This window comes from Triticum dicoccoides, chromosome 2B (assembly GCF_002162155.2).
Source record: "Triticum dicoccoides isolate Atlit2015 ecotype Zavitan chromosome 2B, WEW_v2.0, whole genome shotgun sequence".
Taxonomy (NCBI): Eukaryota; Viridiplantae; Streptophyta; class Magnoliopsida; order Poales; family Poaceae; genus Triticum; species Triticum dicoccoides.
Genome location: NC_041383.1, coordinates 194,061,536 through 194,080,080, shown reverse-complemented (window position 1 = coordinate 194,080,080; position 18,545 = coordinate 194,061,536).

Here is an 18,545-nt window from a genome sequence, read left to right as displayed (position 1 = left end):
AAGTTCAACTTTATTTTCCTAGTTAATCTTCCTTAGTGATTTTTCAAAGTTTCTGTCAGACAGAAGGCTTTGTGAAGGAAGTACTAGCTAGGAGTATCCAAATGGGTTGAGATTTTGCACACTCCTTAATGTGCTCATATTAACCCCCTCCACCCATTTGCAGCCTCATCCAATCATCTATGTGAGCATAGGAGCAAATCTTTGATTCTGGCAATATTTTCAGGTTGTGAAGCAAGTGTATTTTATATTGCTTTAAAAATCCTGATAAATTACCAGATCATTCTCCCACCCATAAAACGTATCTCCACCCAATTTGGAATCATTTCAATGAGCCATTTGGTCACCAAAATTGTTCCAAATTTTTGGACAGAAATGATGTTTGTGAAGCAAGTACCATTTTGGTGAACCCATTTGGTATGAGCTTTTTACAGCATCTTTATATGTCCATATGATGAGTATTTGCCAAGTTGCATCCCATTCCATCACACCATGTGAGTGCATCATCCAAATCTTGATTCTAGACCAATTTTGGGGTTACACAACAACTATATTATTTTGTGGCCCATTGTGCTCCAAAACCTCCAGGATCATAGTCCTTCCGTAGATAATCATCCCAGACAACTCCATTGACCCCAATCAAGTTCCTGTGGATCACTAGTGCATGGCTAAGTTTACTACGGTAAACTTCAGAGCTTAGTTACCATTTAACCGTAGCACCCCAGATCAAGCCAATGCTTCATAAATGCTCCATCCTGGAAGGATTAGCTCCCAGACATAGTTTTCCATCCTCTACAGCCCTCCCTGTGCCATGTCATGTGGTGACCGTGCAGCTGGCATGCCTGTGCGCGTGCTTTGTGTGCTGTGGCATTTCCAGAGCACCGTTTGTTCTTTGGCACCACGACCACCCCTCGTCGTCTTAGAGCTTGTGAGCATGTCCAGTGGCTGCATCTCATCGTCGCCATTCCCATGGACCCCTTTCCTCGTCTGGCAGCTTCCTCACTGACGCAAACCGCCGCGTGCCCACGGGAGTACAGTGGCGTTTTGGCTCGGTTCGTCGCTGTCGTCTTCCTCCCTGTGCTCCCTTGGCCGCCTATGCCCCGTGAGACTCCCCCTGTTCATCCTGCATCCTCTACCTCCGAGCTCGCGAGCGTGGGCACGCGTCCGCGGTGCCGGACACGCATCCGCGGTGGTGCCAGCTCGGCATCCTTGTCTCGCGCCTATATAAGGCCACCCGACCCCGTCTTGCTTCACCACTGGCCTCCTGCACCTCCTCTAGTCCTCCCCAATGCCTTGCCCGAGCCCCGGAGCCTCTCCTCGCCGAGATTGACCACCATGGCCACCGCGGCCACTCTCCTCGATTTGCTCAAGCCCGAGTCCCTCTCCCACTTCCTCCTCCACCAAGGCACCTCCCTTCCCCTGGCAGAGCTCCCTCGTTGTTCCCCTTCTCCGCTTGAGCCCCATAGCACCAAGTTCACCGGCGCCCGAAGCAGCCGTTAATACGTCTCCAACGTATCTATAATTTATGAAGCATTGATGCTATTATACTATCTAATTTCGATGTTTATGGGCTTTATTATACACTTTTATATTAATTTTGGGACTAACCTACTAACCGGAGGCCCAACCCATATTGTTGTTTTCTTGCCTATTTCAGTGTTTTGAAGAAAAGGAATATCAAACAGAGTCCAAATGGAATGAAACCTTCGGGAGCGTGATTTTTGGAACGAACGTGATCCAGGAGACTTGGAGTTGAAGTCAAGGAATATTCCAGGTGGCCACGAGGGTGGGGGGAGCCCCCCCTACTGGGCGCACCCCCTTGTCTCGTGGGCCTCCCGAGTGTCCCTTGACCGACTTCTTTCGCCTATATATTCCCATATACCCTAAAAACATCAAAGACAACAATTGATCGGGAGTTCCGCCGCCGCAAGCCTCTGTAGCCACCAAAAACCTCTCGGGAGCCCGTTCCGGCACCCTGCCGGAGGGGGGAACCCATCACTGGTGGCCATCTTCATCATCCCGGCGCTCTCCATGATGAGGAGGGAGTAGTTCAGCCTCGGGGCTGAGGGTATGTACCAGTAGCTATGTGTTTGATCTCTCTCTCTCTCTGTCATGTTCTCTCTATGGCACGATTTTGATGTATCGCGAGCTTTGCTATTATAGTTGGATCTTATGATGTTTCTCCCCCCTACTCTCTTGTAATGGATTGAGTTTTCCCTTTGAAGTTATCTTATTGGATTGAGTCTTTAAGGATTTGAGAACACTTGATGTATGTCTTGCCGTGCTTATCTGTGGTGACAATGGGATATCACGTGATCCACTTGATGTATGTTTTGGTGATCAACTTGCGGGTTGCGCCCATGAACCTATGCATAGGGGTTGGCACACGTTTTCGTCTTGACTCTCCGGTAGAAACTTTGGGGCACTCTTTGAAGTACTTTGTGTTGGTTGAATAGATGAATCTGAGATTGTGTGATGCATATTGTATAATCATGCCCACGGATACTTGAGGCGACAATGGAGTATCTAGGTGACATTAGGGTTTTGGTTGATTTGTGTCTTAAGGTGTTATTATAGTATGAACTCTTGAATAGATAGAACAGTAAGGATAACTTTGAGGTGGTTTCGTACCCTACCATAATCTCTTCGTTTGCTCTCCGCTATTAGTGACTTTGGAGTGACTCTTTGTTGCATGTTGAGGGATAGTTATATGATCCAAATATGTTATTATTGTTGAGAAAACTTGCACTAGTGAAAGTATGAACCTTAGGCCTTAATTCCTACCATTGCAATACTGTTTATGCTCACTTTTATCATTAGTTACCTTGCTGTTTTTATAATTTCAGATTACAAATACTCATATCTACCATCCATATTGCACTTGTATCACCATCTCTTCGCCGAGCTAGTGCACCTATACATTTTACCATTGTATTGGGTGTGTTGGGGACACAAGAGACTCTTTGTTATTTGGTTGCAGTGTTTCTTGAGAGAGACCATCTTCATCCTACGCCTCCCACGGATTGATAAACCTTAGGTCATCCACTTGAGGGAAATTTGCTACTGTCCTACAAACTTCTGCACTTGGAGGCCCAACAACGTCCAAGAAGAAGGTTGTGTAGTAGACATCAAGCTCTTTTCTGGGGCCTTTGCCGGGGAGGTGAGTGCTTGAAGGTATATCTTTAGATCTTGCAATCGAATCTTTTAGTTTCTTGTTTTATCACTAGTTTAGTTTATAAAAGAAAATTACAAAAAATGGAATTGAGTTTGTCGCATACGCTTCATCTTTTTAATATCTTTCGTGAAAATGATGGAAAGGAAAATTGTGCTCAAGTGCTAGAAGAAGAATGCATTAGAATGTTTGGCACTAAATCTTTGTATGATGAGCATGATTGCAATGTTGTTAGTATGAATTCCTTGAATATCCATGATGCTAATGATATGCAAAGCCACAAGCTTGGGGAAGCTATGTTTGATGAAGATGATATTTTTTGTCCCCCATGTTTTGATGAGCAAAATTATTATGATGAAAGCATGCCTCCTATTTATGATGATTATATTGATGAAAGTGGATTTGGAGAGGTCATGACTTTATTTAGTGATGAATCCACTATTTCGGAAGAGGTTCCAATTGATTATGAGAACAAAGTTGCTATCTATGATGATTATTGTGATGACTTGTATGATATTAGGAATAATGATAACCATGAAACTTGTCATCATGATTTTAGTTTTCAATTGGATTATGCCTCACATGATAATTATTTTGTTGAGTTTGCTCCCACTACTATTCATGAGAAGAAATTTGCTTATGTGGAGAGTAGTAAATTTTGTATGCTTGTAGATCATGAAAAGAATGCTTTATGTGATGGTTATATTGTTGAATTCATTCATGATGCTACTGAAAATTATTGTGAGGGAGGAACATATGCTTGTAGGAATTGCAATAATATCAAGTTCCCTCTCTTTGTGCTGAAAATCTTGAATTTATGCTTGTTTTGCCTTCCTATGCTAGTTGATTATTGTTCACTTAAGTTGTTTGCTCACAAAATCCCTATGCATAGGAAGTGGGTTAGACTTAAATTTGATAATCATATGCTTCATGGTACTCCCGTTATGTTTCAATTCTTATCTTTTATGTGAGCATCATTGTCATCATCATGCCTAGCTAAGAAGGCATTAAAGAAAAGCGCTTGTTGGGAGACAACCCAATATTTACCCTCACTGCTTTTTTGTTTCCACATGATTATGCTACTGTAGTAATCATGTTTTATAGCTTTTATTTCAATAAAGTGCCAAGTAAGACCTTTAGGATAGCTTACGGTGATAGTTGTGTTGATCCTGCTGAGAATCAGAAACTTTTGCACCCAGTAAATTAGTTTTGACAATTCACAGAAATGTGATTTTGATCTGATTCTTTTTGATCTGGATTGGTACACAAATTTCTTAGGACTTCCTAATTTTGTAGTTGTTTTGGAGTTCCAGAAGTATACGTTTGTTACATATTACTACAGACTGTTCTGTTTTTGACAGATTCTGTTTTCTTTGTGTTGATTGCTTATTTTGATTAATCTATGAGTAGTATCGGAGGGTATGAACCATAGAGAAGTTTGAATACAGTAGATATTACACCAATATGAATTTAGAATTATTTAATTACAGTACCTAAGTAGTGATTTATTTTCTTATACTAACAGAGCTTACGAGTTTTCTGTTGAGTTTTGTGTTGTGAAGTTTTCAAGTTTTGGGTAAAGATTCGATGGACTATGGAATAAAGAGTGGCAAGAGCCTAATCTTGGGGATTCCCAAGGCACCCCAAGGTAATATTCAAGGACGACCAAGAGCCTAAGCTTGGGGATGTCCCGGATGGCATCCCCTCTTTCGTCTTCAGTCATCGGTAACTTTACTTGGAGCTATATTTTTATTCACCACATGATATCTGTTTTGCTTGGAGCGTCATTTTCTCTTGTTAGTTTGGCTTGCTGTTATTTAGAATAATTTTTTGCATATTTATTTTCAATAAAAATGTCAAGGATAGCCTTTACCATGCTTATTTGGCTAGTATACATGTTGCTGTTTGAAAACAGAAAGGTTACCGCTGTTGCAAAAATTCCCTAGAAAAGTCAGAGAATGATATAATGTTGAAAGTTCTTGCATATTGAGCTCTGATAAATCTTCTACAGCTTAGTATTTTTCTCATAATTTTTGGAGTTAGGGAAGTATGATGAATCTTGTATTCTTTACAGACCATGCTGTTATGGAAGATTGCTGTTATGTTTCCATTGTTTACATATGTTTGCTTGTTTAATGATTCTATTTGAGGATAGGAGTATTAATTATGCAGAGACATTTAGTATGCAATGTTGAATAATAGTTTTTTTGATTTGTTACAGTAGAAAATAATAAGGTTTTTGCATTGGTTTATACTAACTTATCTCATGAGTTCTTGTTGGGTTTGGTGTGGATTAAGCTTTCGAGATTTAGGAAACCGAGATATAAAAGGAATTAAGGAGACACAAAAGCTCAAGCTTGGGGATGCCCAAGGCACCCCAATATAATATTTCAAGAAGTCTCAAGCATCTAATCTTGGGGATGCCCCGGTAGGCATCCCACCTTTCTTCTTGAACAATTATTAGTTAGTATCGGCTGAGCCTAAGTTTTTGCTTCTTCACATGAGTCGTGCTATCCTTGCATCGCCATTTTATTTTGCTTGCTTTTAAAATACCAAGATCTGAAATTCTTAAATGAGAGAGAGTCTTCACATAGTTACATAATTATTTAGCTACTCATTGATCTTCACTTATATATTTTTGGAGTAGTTTGTCATTTACTTGTGTGCTTCACTTATATCCTATGAGTAAATGGTTGAATGAGTTGAGTGTCATAAATCTGAAATTATATATGTTTCATTTGCTTATCCCATGGGGAGTAATGACTTCACATCTAAGAAGTAGAGATTGTAAATTTATTGAAGGTTAGCAAGCATTGTATTGGTCATTTGAACAATTCATGAAAGAATATTGAAGGAAGAGAAATTTTACATATAAATGTACTATCTTGGACATCTTTTATAATTGTGAGCACTCATCAAAGTATGACATGCTAAAGAGTTGATGTTGGACAAGGAAGACAACATAATTGGTTATGTTTTCTCACATCTTAGTTAAAGTATATTGGCATGGATCGTCCAACATGTTGATCTTGCCTTCTCCCCTCATGCTAGCCAAATTCCTTGCACCAAGTAGAGATACTACTTGTGCTTCCAAATATCCTTAAACCCAGTTTTGTCATGAGAGTCCACCATACCTACCTATGGATTGAGTAAGATCCTTCAAGTAAGTTGTCATGTTGCAAGCAATAAAAATTGCCCTCTAATTATGTATGACTTATTAGTGCAGAGAAAATAAGCTTTATACGATCGTGTGATATGGAAGTAATAAAAGCTATGGACTGCATAATAAAGGTTCATATCACAAGTGGCAATATAAAGTGACGATCTTTTGCATTAAGATGTTGTGCATCCAACCCTAAAAGCACATGACAACCTATGCTTCCCTTTGCGAAGGGCCTATATTTTACTTTATGTCTTTTACTTTATGCCAGAGTCAAGGTGATCTTCACCTTTCCCTTTTTCATTTTATCCTTTGGCAAGCACCTCGTGTTGGAAAGATCCTGATATATATATCCAATTGGATGTAAGTTAGCATGAACTATTATTGTTGACATCACCAAAGGTGAATACATTGGGAAGCAACACTATAAGCCCCAATCTCTCTCAGTGTCCAATTAAAACTCCATAATCATTAGTATTGCATGAGTGTTAGCAATTGTAGAAGACTATATGATAGTTGAGTATGTGGAGTTTGCTAAATTAAAGCTCTGACATAGACCCTTCCTGAAAATAAGATGAATTGCAATTGTTTGATGAATGAGAATGAAGTTTGCTAGTTTTCAAGAAAGTTTATGGTCTATGCTTTAACATGTGAATAGCTTGTTACTTGATCTTGAGAAGTTTTATGAGATGAACTACTGTTATGACATATAATCATGCTATAAAAGGTGATTGAAATTATCATTGATCAAACTTGTGCACCTGCTAGCATTCACACTTCATAAATTCTTTCTTTTATCATTTACCTACTCGAGGACGAGCAGGAATTAAGCTTGGGGATGCTGATACGTCTCCAACGTATCTATAATTTATGAAGCATTCATGCTATTATATTATCCGTTTTGGATGTTTATGGGCTTTATTATACACTTTTATATTACTTTTGGGACTAACCTACTAACCGGAGGCCCAACCCATATTGCTGTTTTCTTGCCTATTTTAGTGTTTCAAAGAAAAGGAATATCAAACGGAGTCCAAACGGAATGAAATCTTCGAGAGCGTGATTTTTGGAACGAACGTGATCCAGGAGACTTGGAGTTGAAGTCAAGGAAGCTTAGAGGTGACCACGAGGGTGGGGGGTGCGCCCCCCTCCTACTGGGCTCGCCCCCCTATCTCGTGGGCCCCCCGAGCGTCTCCTGACCAACTTCTTTCGCCTATATATTCCCATATACCCTAAAAACATCAAAGACAACAATTGATCGGGAGTTCCTCCGCCGCAAGCCTCTGTAGCCACCAAAAACCTCTCGGGAGCCCGTTCCGGCACCCTGCCGGAGGGGGGAACCCATCACCAGTGGCCATCTTCATCATCCCGGCGCTCTCCATGACAAGGAGGGAGTAGTTCACCCTCGGGACTGAGGGTATGTACCAGTAGCTATGTGTTTGATCTCTCTCTCTCTCTCGTGTTCTCTCTATGGCACGATCTTGATGTATGGCGAGCTTTGCTATTACAGTTGGATCTTATGATGTTTCTCCCCCTCTACTCTCTTGTAATGGATTGAGTTTTCCCTTTGAAGTTATCTTATTGGATTGAGTCTTTAAGGATTTGAGAACACTTGATGTATGTCTTGCCATGCTTATCTGTGGTGACAATGGGATATCACGTGATCCACTTGATGTATGTTTTGGTGATCAAATTGCGGGTTCCGCCCATGAACCTATGCATAGGGGTTGGCACACGTTTTCGTCTTGACTCTCCGGTAGAAACTTTGGGGCACTCTTTGAAGTACTTTGTGTTGGTTGAATAGATGAATCTAAGATTGTGTGATGCATATCATATAATCATGCCCATGGATACTTGAGGTGACAATGGAGTATCTAGGTGACATTAGGGTTTTGGTTGATTTGTGTCTTAAGGTGTTATTCTAGTATGAACTCTTGAATAGATAGAACAGAAAGGATAACTTTGAGGTGGTTTCGTACCCTACCATAGTCTCTTCGTTTGCTCTCCGCTATTAGTGACTTTGGAGTGACTCTTTGTTGCATGTTGAGGGATAGTTATATGATCCAAGTATGTTATTATTGTTGAGAGAACTTGCACTAGTGAAACTATGAACCTTAGGCCTTGTTTCCTACCATTGCAATACCATTTACGCTCACTTTTATCATTAGTTACCTTGCTGTTTTTATAATTTCAGATTACAAATACTCATATCTACCATCCATATTGCACTTGTATCACCGTCTCTTCGCCGAACTAGTGCACCTATACAATTTACCATTGTATTGGGTGTGTTGGGGACACAAGAGACCTTTTGTTATTTGGTTGCAGGGTTGCTTGAGAGAGACCATCTTCATCCTACGCCTCCCACGGATTGATAAACCTTAGGTCATCCACTTGAGGGAAATTTGCTACTGTCCTACAAACCTCTCGACTTGGAGGCTCAACAACGTCTACAAGAAGAAGGTTGTGTATTAGATATCAGCCATACACCGCAGCCGGCTTCCTACGCTCTTCCAAGCTCTCCGGTGGACGTGTCCTACCTAAAGGGGACCGCCTCGTCGTGTCGATCATGCCAGTAGGTCGGGCGCCTCGAATGGTTGACCGTGCCGCCGGCTATCGTTGTCGGGGCGGCCAGCCTCGCCTCTGCCTCAATGCGTCGTCGGGGGAGAAGGAGCAGGTGCAGGAGGAGGGAGTTGACCAGCAGCGTGGACCCCGTGGGCCCCAGGCGTCAGCGACCCTAGCCGCGACCCCTTCCATCCCAGCTGGCCGCGGGCCCCGTGTGTCAGCGAGACGAGGCCCAGCCCTGTCCCCTGCTGATGTTGATAAGTTGACACGGCTTTGCCTGTGTCCGCTTTCATCCACCGACCGTATTTCCTCGAGTGCACGTTCTGTTTTTCCAGCCGAGGGCCTGTTTGTGATGATTTTGTTACAAATAGGTCCATGGCAGAAAAACTATCATAACTTCTTGATCCTAACTCCAAATTAGGTGAATCCAAAGCCCACTTCTTCGTTTTGTCGAGCCCATTCTGATGGAATCATTGTCACCATGTTTTAACATTCTTAAAATGACCATTTTCCCCTGCCCTTATTCAGCCACCTCTAAGAGAGTACATTTTCCGGCGATTCGTTCCGCGAGTTTCTCGCACTTTCTACCAGTGATTTCTTCCACCCTAGGAAGCCACACCCTCCATTTGCATCACTGTAATGCAGTGACTTGGTTTAATCTATTTGAACTTGTTTAAAATATTGCTTTAGCTACATGACCTTGTGCATGGCATTTTCTCAGAGTATTACTTTGATCTTGTTGTTGCCATGCTATTGTTTGGATTACTAGGAGTTATGGTTGTAGTAGCTGATTATCATGTTTCCATTGGAGTATTAGTGGTTGATATTATGATTATTTCGATGGTGGTATCTGTTATTATATTTTGGAGTATTACTTTGGATATCATGCTGCCTTTGGATTATTAGTGGTTAGTATGATTATTTTCATGATGCTAGTTAATGTTCTGTTACTTGGAGTATTATTTTCGGAGATGATGTTTACCTGTGGATCTTAGCTGGATAGCTTTATTCTTGTTATTTGAGTAGTAGGATTTCTGTTTTCGGATTCATCATGATAGTAGTGTTGTGCTACCCTCGGAGTATTTTGAGATGATGATATTATGCTTGGATTATTTGTTGGATATTGCTATGACTTGGATTATGTTTTGATAGTTGACATTGGAGTATCAGTTATCGCAGCTATATTTATGGGGTTAAATTCTGTCATTACGTTGGTCAGGTGCCACCGAACCGGGCTTTTTCCAGTGCAACCACATTTGCCTTTTATGGGAAGGCCCTAATGCGATGCTATTGTCCTGCCTCTCAGCGGTGCCTCCATCGAGGGAAGGTTATGGGCGTGCGATACCCTGGCCCGGTAAGCAGACATAACCTTGTGTGCCCGTAGTTGGTATTGAGATCTCTTGTCCCCGCTTGGGACCGTTTTGCCACGAGGTGGCCGTTTTGCCACGACGGTGGCCGTTGGTGTCTGGGGTACACACGGGGCCACCCATGACTTAGCCCAGTGGGGAGTGAGTCGGAGTGGCCGGGAGAGTGTCATGGCAGTAGATCGGTTTTGTTAGAACGCCATTGGTCCACCCGAATGGGAGTGCGAGGCCATGGATTCCGTGGTGTGGGTACAGTGCGCTACCTCTGTAGAGAGTGTGTGTGTGTGTTTAATCTATCGATAGCCGCGTCCTCGATCATGGGCATAAGTTCGTACTAGGTCACACCGTTCGATCAACACTCACATGACAGAATGACTTATAGGTGATGTATATGTTGATATTGTGAGCTGTAATAGTTTGGCAAGATGATGATGATGATGTTGGGATGATCTTGAGAAGGATCATTCAGTTTGTAATGTGGTCACGAGGTGATCATGTGTATGTTCCATTCGTGATCTGTGAATGATCACCGTTCGGTTACGAGGTAACCTGTTGAACCCGGTGTGGTTCCGTTTGTGATCCATGAGTGATCACCATTCGGTTACGAGGTAACCCGTTGAACCTAGCATGGTTCCGTTTGTGATCCGTGAGTGATCACCGTTTTGTTTTGGTCACAAGGTGATCGAGATGGTATATTGCTTGGCCGGTTAGCCAAGTGTGAGATGGTTCATGTGGTACTTGAGGTCTAAGATGATGGTTTGTCAGTATTCTAGTAGTTCATATCGTGATTATTAGTTGCTTCATCATGGTAGATGTTAATTTAACTAACCTGTTTAATGCTATGTTATTGTCTTGCCTTGATGCTTTTGGTTGTTGTGAGCTTGCAAGTACATTTAATGTACTGACCTAGCGTGTCATGCCATATTGCAGGTGACGCCGTGATTGCTTGATTGCTAGTCGTGGTTTCCGTTCGTGCGAGCTAGATTGTGTCCCAGCTAGAGTCCCTGCGGAGTGGAGTTCACCGCCTTCGTCGTTGTTCCACTGCTAGAAGTATTCCGCTGCTAGCATAGAGCAAGTGTAGTATCGCAGGCGTAGTGTCGCCGTGTTGATGTGCTTATTTGTAACATCAGACCTTTGTATTATTATTCTCGTAACAAGAGCTGATTTGTTCTATGTCAAGCAGTGCCGTATTCCAGAGACTATTTCTCGATCTCTGGGCTGGAATACAGGACGTTCCGGTTTCTCTGAGCCGGGGTGCCACACGACATGTATGAAAGAATTATAAAGGTGGCTTCGCCACAAATACATGTCAACTACATGATCATGCAAAAGCAATATGACAATGATGGAGCGTGTCATAATAAACGGAACGGTGGAAAGTTGCATGGCAATATATCTCGGAATGGCTTTGGAAATGCCATAATGGGTAGGTATGGTGGCTATTTTGGGGAAGATATAAGGAGGTTTATGTGTGATAGAGCGTATCGTATCATGGGGTTTGGATGCACCGGCGAAGTTTGCACCAACTCTCAAGGTGAGCAAGGGCAATGCACAGTACCGTAGAGGCTAGCAAATTGCGGAAGGGTAAGAGTGCGTATAATCCATGCACTCACATTAGTCATAAAGAACTCATATACTTATTGCAAAAGTTTATTGGTCCTCGAAGCAAAGTACTACTATGCATGCTCCTAGGGGAAGGGTTGGTAGGAGTTAACCATCGCGCTATCCCGACCTCCACTCATAAGGAAGGCAATCAAAGAACACCCCATGCTTCAAATTTGTCACACAACGTTCACCATATGTGCATGCTACGGGACTTGCCAACTTTAACACAAGTATTTCTCAATTTCATAATTACCCAACTAGCATGACTCTAAAAATACCACCTTTATATCTCAAAACAATTATCAAGTATCAAATTTATCATAGTGTTTTATGCACTCTATATGATAGTTTTTATTATACCTATCTTGGATGCTCATCATTTTAAGACTAAAATTTTAACCAAAGAAAATTACCATGCTTTTATAAAAGACTCTCAAAATAATATAAGTAAAGCATGAGAGATCAATAATTTCTATAAAGTAAAACCACCGCCGTGCTCTAAAAAGATATAAGTGAAGCACTAGAGCAAAATTATCTAGCTCAAAAGATATAAGTGAAGCACATAGAGTATTCTAATAAATTCCAATTCATGTGTGTCTCTCCCAAAAGGTGTGTACAGCAAGGATGATTGTGGTAAACGAAAAGGCAAAGACTCAAATCATACAAGACGCTCCAAGCAAAACACATATCATGTGGTCAATAAAAATATAGCCTCAAGTAAAGTTACCGATGAACGAAGACGAAAGAGGGGATGCCTTCCAGGACATCCCCAAGCTTAGGCTTTTGGTTGTCCTTGAATTTTACCTTGGGGTGCCTTGGGCATCCCCAAGCTTAGGCTCTTGCCACTCCTTATTCCATAATCCATCAAATCTTTACCCAAAACTTGAAAACTTCACAACACAAAACTCAACAGAAAATCTCATGAGCTCCATGAGTGCAAGAAAACAAACCACCACTTTAAGGTACTGTAATGGACTCATTATTTATTTATACTTTTGTTAAACCTACTATATTCCAACTTCTCTATGGTTCATACCCCCCGATACTAGCCATAGATTCATCAAAATAAGCAAACAACACACGAAAAACAGAATCTGTCAAGAACAGAATAGTCTGTAGTAATCTGTAACTTTCGACTACTTATGGAACCCCAAACATTCTACCAAAATAGTAAGTCCTAGGAAATTTGTCTATTAATCTTCTGGAAAAATAATCAACTAAAAATCACGTTTATGTGATTTACTAAAATTATTCTCGTGCGCGCAAAAGTTTCTGTTTTTCAGCAAGATCAAATTAACTATCACCCAAGATGATCCTATAGGTTCTACTTGGCACAAACACTAATTAAAACATAAACCACATCTAACAAGATGCTAGATGAATTATTTATTACTAAACAGTAGCAAAAAGTAAAGAACACAAATAAAATTGGGTTGCCTCCCAACAAGCGCTATCGTTTAACGCCCCTAGCTAGGCATAGAGATTTCGATGATGCTCACATAAAAGACAAGAATTGGAGCACAAAGAGAGCATCATATAACATGTGACAAACACATATAAGTCTAACATACTTCCTATGCATAGGCATCTTATAGGCAAACAAATTATCATAGCAAGCTAAAACTAGCATATGCAAGGAAGTGGAAAGAAACAATAGCAATCTCAACATAATAAGAGGTAATTTAGTAACATGAAAATTTCTACAACCATATTTTCCTCTCTCATAATAGTTACATGTAGGATCATAAGCAAATTCAACAATATATCCATCACAAAACATATTCTTAACACGATCCACATGTATGCAAAGTTGACACTCTTCCAAAATAGTGGGATTAACATTAGCTAAAGTCATGACCTCTCCAAACCCACTTTTATCAAAAACTTAATAAGATTGAACATTCTCCAAATATGTGGGATCTAAAGTTGACACTCTTCCAAACCCATTTCCTATATTATTGCAAACACTATTATCATATCATATTCATCATGGGGTTTAAATAAAATTTCAAGATCATAAGAAGAATCACCCCAATCATGATCATTGTAATAAGTAGAGGACATAGCAAAACTAGCATCCCCAAGCTTAGGGTTTTGCATATCATTAACACAATTGACATCAATAGAATTTATAATAACATCATTGCAATCATGCTTTTCATCGAAGGAATTATCAAGTATGGGTGCAATAGCAACGATCTCATGTTTAACATAAGGAACTATAGCAAATTCATCTTCATAAATATTGGCATCATGGCCACAAGAATAGCAAGCATCATGTTCATCAAGGGATATTTCAATCAAATCATTGGAATCATAATTATCTATAGATTCATGCATATCATTATTTTCTTCAGAAGCAACGGTCATTCTTTCAATAAATTCGTTGACATTGATATTATGAGCATAGTTTTCATAGCAATATTTAAGTATGTCAGAATTTTCAGATTTGTGGAAAGTAATATCATACTTTTGAATCAAAGAAGCAACTTCATGAGCACCCTTAAAAACGGCAAATTCTTCAATTTGTTCGATATCATAGTAACTATAAACACCCCTTCCATAAGAAGATAAGATTTCATTATCATTAAACTCACATAGGTAGGGAAGGTGTTTTTTAGGGTTCTTAGAGCAACAAGTAAAATCACAAATTTCACAAAGATTCCAAGCATAGCATAGCAAACTATTTATTTCATACCATAAGAGCTTCCCATTTTCGGACAAACGATAGCACAAAAAATGAGCATGCTCATCTAAGATTTCCCATCAACCAGGCTAGTTGGGGTTTCAGCACGAGTGCATATGGATCGAAGATGATCCAAGTAGAATACTTTAAGTGGATCCATAACAATAGATTTTTAGCAAGCAAAGATGCAAGCACATAGAAGGCACATGGAGACACAAGCAAACATAAGATCGAACGAAAGAAGGGGCAAAGAAAATGGCAAGGGTGAAGTGGGGGAGAGGAAAACAAGAGGTAAATGGAAAATAATGTAATGCGAGGGATAAGAGTTTGTGATGGGTACTTGGTATTGTTGGGGAACGTAGCAGAAATTCAAAAATTTTCCTACGTAACACCAAGATCTATCTATGGAGAGACCAGCAACGAGTAGAAAGGGGAGTGCATCTACATACCCTTGTAGATCGCTAAGCGGAAGCGTTCAAGTGAACGGGGTCGATGGAGTCGTACTCGTCGTGATTCAGATCACCGATGATCCTAGTGCCGAACGGACGGCACCTCCGCGTTCAACACACGTACAGCTCGACGATGTCTCCCACGCCTTGATCCAGCAAGGAGAGAGGGAGAGGTTGAGGAAGACTCCATCCAGCAGCAGCACAACGGCGTGGTGGTGATGGAGGAGCGTGGCAATCCTGCAGGGCTTCGCCAAGCACCTACGGGAGAGGAGGAGGTGTCACGGGAGGGAGGGAGGCGCCAAGGGCTCAGGTATGGATGCCCTCCCTCCCCTCCACTGTATATAGGGGCAGGGGAGAGGGGGGAGGCGCAGCCTTGCCCCTTCCTCCAAGGAAGGGGTGCGGCTAAGAGGGGGGGAGGAGTCCATCCTCCCCAAGGCACCTCGGAGGTGCCTTCCCCTTTAGGACTCTCCCCTTTTTCCTATATCTTGGCGCATGGGCCTCTAGGGGCTGGTGCCCTTGGCCCATGTAGGCCAAGGCGCACCCCCTACAGCCCATGTGGCCCCCCGGGGCAGGTGGTCCCACTCGGTGGGCCCCCGGGACCCTTCCGGTGGTCCCGGTACAATACCGATGACCCCGAAACTTGTCCCGATGGCCGAAACATGACTTCCTATATATAAATCTTTACCTCTGGACCATTCCGGAACTCCTCGTCATGTCCGGGATCTCATCCGGGACTCCGAACAACATTCGGTAACCACATACAAACTTCCTTTATAACCCTAGCATCATCGAACCTTAAGTGTGTAGACCCTACGGGTTCGGGAGACATGCAGACATGACCGAGATGTTCTCCGGTCAATAACCAACAGCGGGATCTGGATACCCATGTTGGCTCCCACATGTTCCACGATGATCTCATCGGATGAACCACGATGTCAAGGACTCAATCGATCCCGTATACAATTCCCTTTGTCTAGCGGTATGGTACTTGCCCGAGATTCGATCGTCGGTATACCGATACCTTATTCAATCTCGTTACCGGCAAGTCTCTTTAATCGTTCCGTAACACATCATCCCGTGATCAACCCCTTGGTCACATTGTGCACATTATGATGATGTCCTACCGAGTGGGCCCAGAGATACCTCTCCGTTTACACGGAGTGACAAATCCCAATCTCGATTCGTGCCAACCCAACAGACACTTTCAGAGATACCTGTAGTGTACCTTTATAGCCACCCAGTTACGTTGTGACGTTTGGCACACCCAAAGCACTCCTACGGTATCCGGGAGTTGCACAATCTCATGGTCTAAGGAAATGATACTTGACATTAGAAAAGCTTTAGCATACGAACTACATGATCTTGTGCTAGGCTTAGGATTGGGTCTTGTCCATCACATCATTCTCCTAATGATGTGATCCCGTTATCAACGACATCCAATGTCCATGGTCAGGAAACCGTAACCATCTATTGATTAACGAGCTAGTCAACTAGAGGCTTACTAGGGACATGGTGTTGTCTATGTATCCACACATGTATCTGAGTTTCCTATCAATACAATTCTAGCATGGATAATAAACGATTATCATGAACAAGGAAATATAATAATAATCAATTTATTATTGCCTCTAGGGCATATTTCCAACAGGTATGTCTTGACTTGTGCGTATACTCCCCGACAACGGTGCCAGAAATCCTTCTTGCTACCTCTTAAGCATGTGTTCGTTTTCCCTTGAAGAGGAAAGGGTGATGTAGCAAAGTAGCGTAAGTATTTCCCTCAGTTTTTGAGAACCAAGGTATCAATCCAGTAAGAGGCTACATGCAAATCCCTCGTACCTACCCAAACAAATAAGAACCTTGCAACCAACGCGATAAAGGGGTTGTCAATCCCTTCACAGCCACTTGCAAAAGTGAGATTTGATAGAGATAATAAGATAAATATTTTTGGTATTTTTATGATATAGATTGGAAAGTAAAAATTGCAAAATAAAATAGATCGGAAACTTATATGATGGAAAATAGACCCGGGGGCCATAGGTTTCACTAGTGGCTTCTCTCAAGATAGCATAAGTATTACGGTGGGTGAACAAATTACTGTCGAGCAACTGATAGAAAAGTGCATAGTTATGAGAATATCTAGGCATGATCATGTATATAGGCATCATGTCCGCTACAAGTAGATCGAAACGATTCTACATCTACTACTATTACTCCACACATCGACCACTATCCAGCATGCATCTAGAGTATTAAGTTCATAAGAACAGAGTAACACATTAGGCCAAATGACATGATGTAGAGGGATAAACTCAAGCAATATGATATAAACCCCATCTTTTTATCCTCGATGGCAACAATACAATACGTGCCTTGCTGCCCCTGTTGTCACTGGGAAAGGACACCGCAAGATTGAACCCAAAGCTAAGCACTTCTCCCATTGCAAGAAAGATCAATCTAGTAGGCCAAACCAAACTGATAATTTGAAGAGGCTTGCAAAGATAACCAATCATACATAAAAGAATTCAGAGCAGATTCAAATATTGTTCATAGATAATCTTGATCATAAACTCACAATTCATCGGATCTCGACAAACATACCGCAAAAAGAATTACATCGAATAGATCTCCAAGAAGATCAAGGAGAACTTTGTATTGAGATCCAAAGAGAGATAAGAAGCCATCTAGCTAATAACTATGGACCCGAAGGTCTGTGGTAAACTACTCACACTTCATCAGAGAGGCTATGGTGTTGATGTAGAAGCCCTCCGTGATCGATTCCCACTCCGGTGGAGCGCCGGAAAAGGCCCCAAGATGGGATCTCATGGGTACAGAAGGTTGCGGCGGTGGAAATAGGGTTTTGTGGTGCTCCTAGATGTTTTCAGGGTGTATGGGTATATATAGGCAAAAGAAGTCGGTCGGGGGAGCCACGAGGGGCCCACGAGGGTGGGGGCGCGCCTACACCCTGGGCGCGCCCTCCTGCCTTATGGCCGCCTTATTTCTTTCTTGGCGTCCACTCCAAGTCTCCTGGATTGCATTTATTCCAAAAATAACTCCCCAAAGGTTTCATTCCGTGTGACTCCGTTTGATATTCCTTTTCTGTGAAACACTGAAATAAGCAAAAAACAACAATTTGGGTTGGGCCTCTAGTTAATAGGTTAGTCCCAAAAATAATAAGTGTATAGTTAAGCCCATTAAACATCCAAAACAGATAATATAATAGCATGGAACAATTAAAAATTATAGATATGTTGGAGACGTATCACAACTCAAGTGGCTTCAAGGGCAAGCAACGTGTGAGAACATGTTACAATTGTGGCAATGTGAGCCACTTTGTTGCGGAGTGCCTTTATGAGAAGCGGGAAGACAATGGTGGCAAGCTCATCCGAAAAGACAAAGCCAAGTCCTTCCCTAACAAGAACAATTTCACCAAGAAGACTCCGACCAAAGGGTTGGTGGCACAAGAAGAGTACAATGAGGATGATGATGATGATGAAGATGGTGAAGCCATGGCCATGGCCTCCGTTGCCATTACCACAACTCCACGATC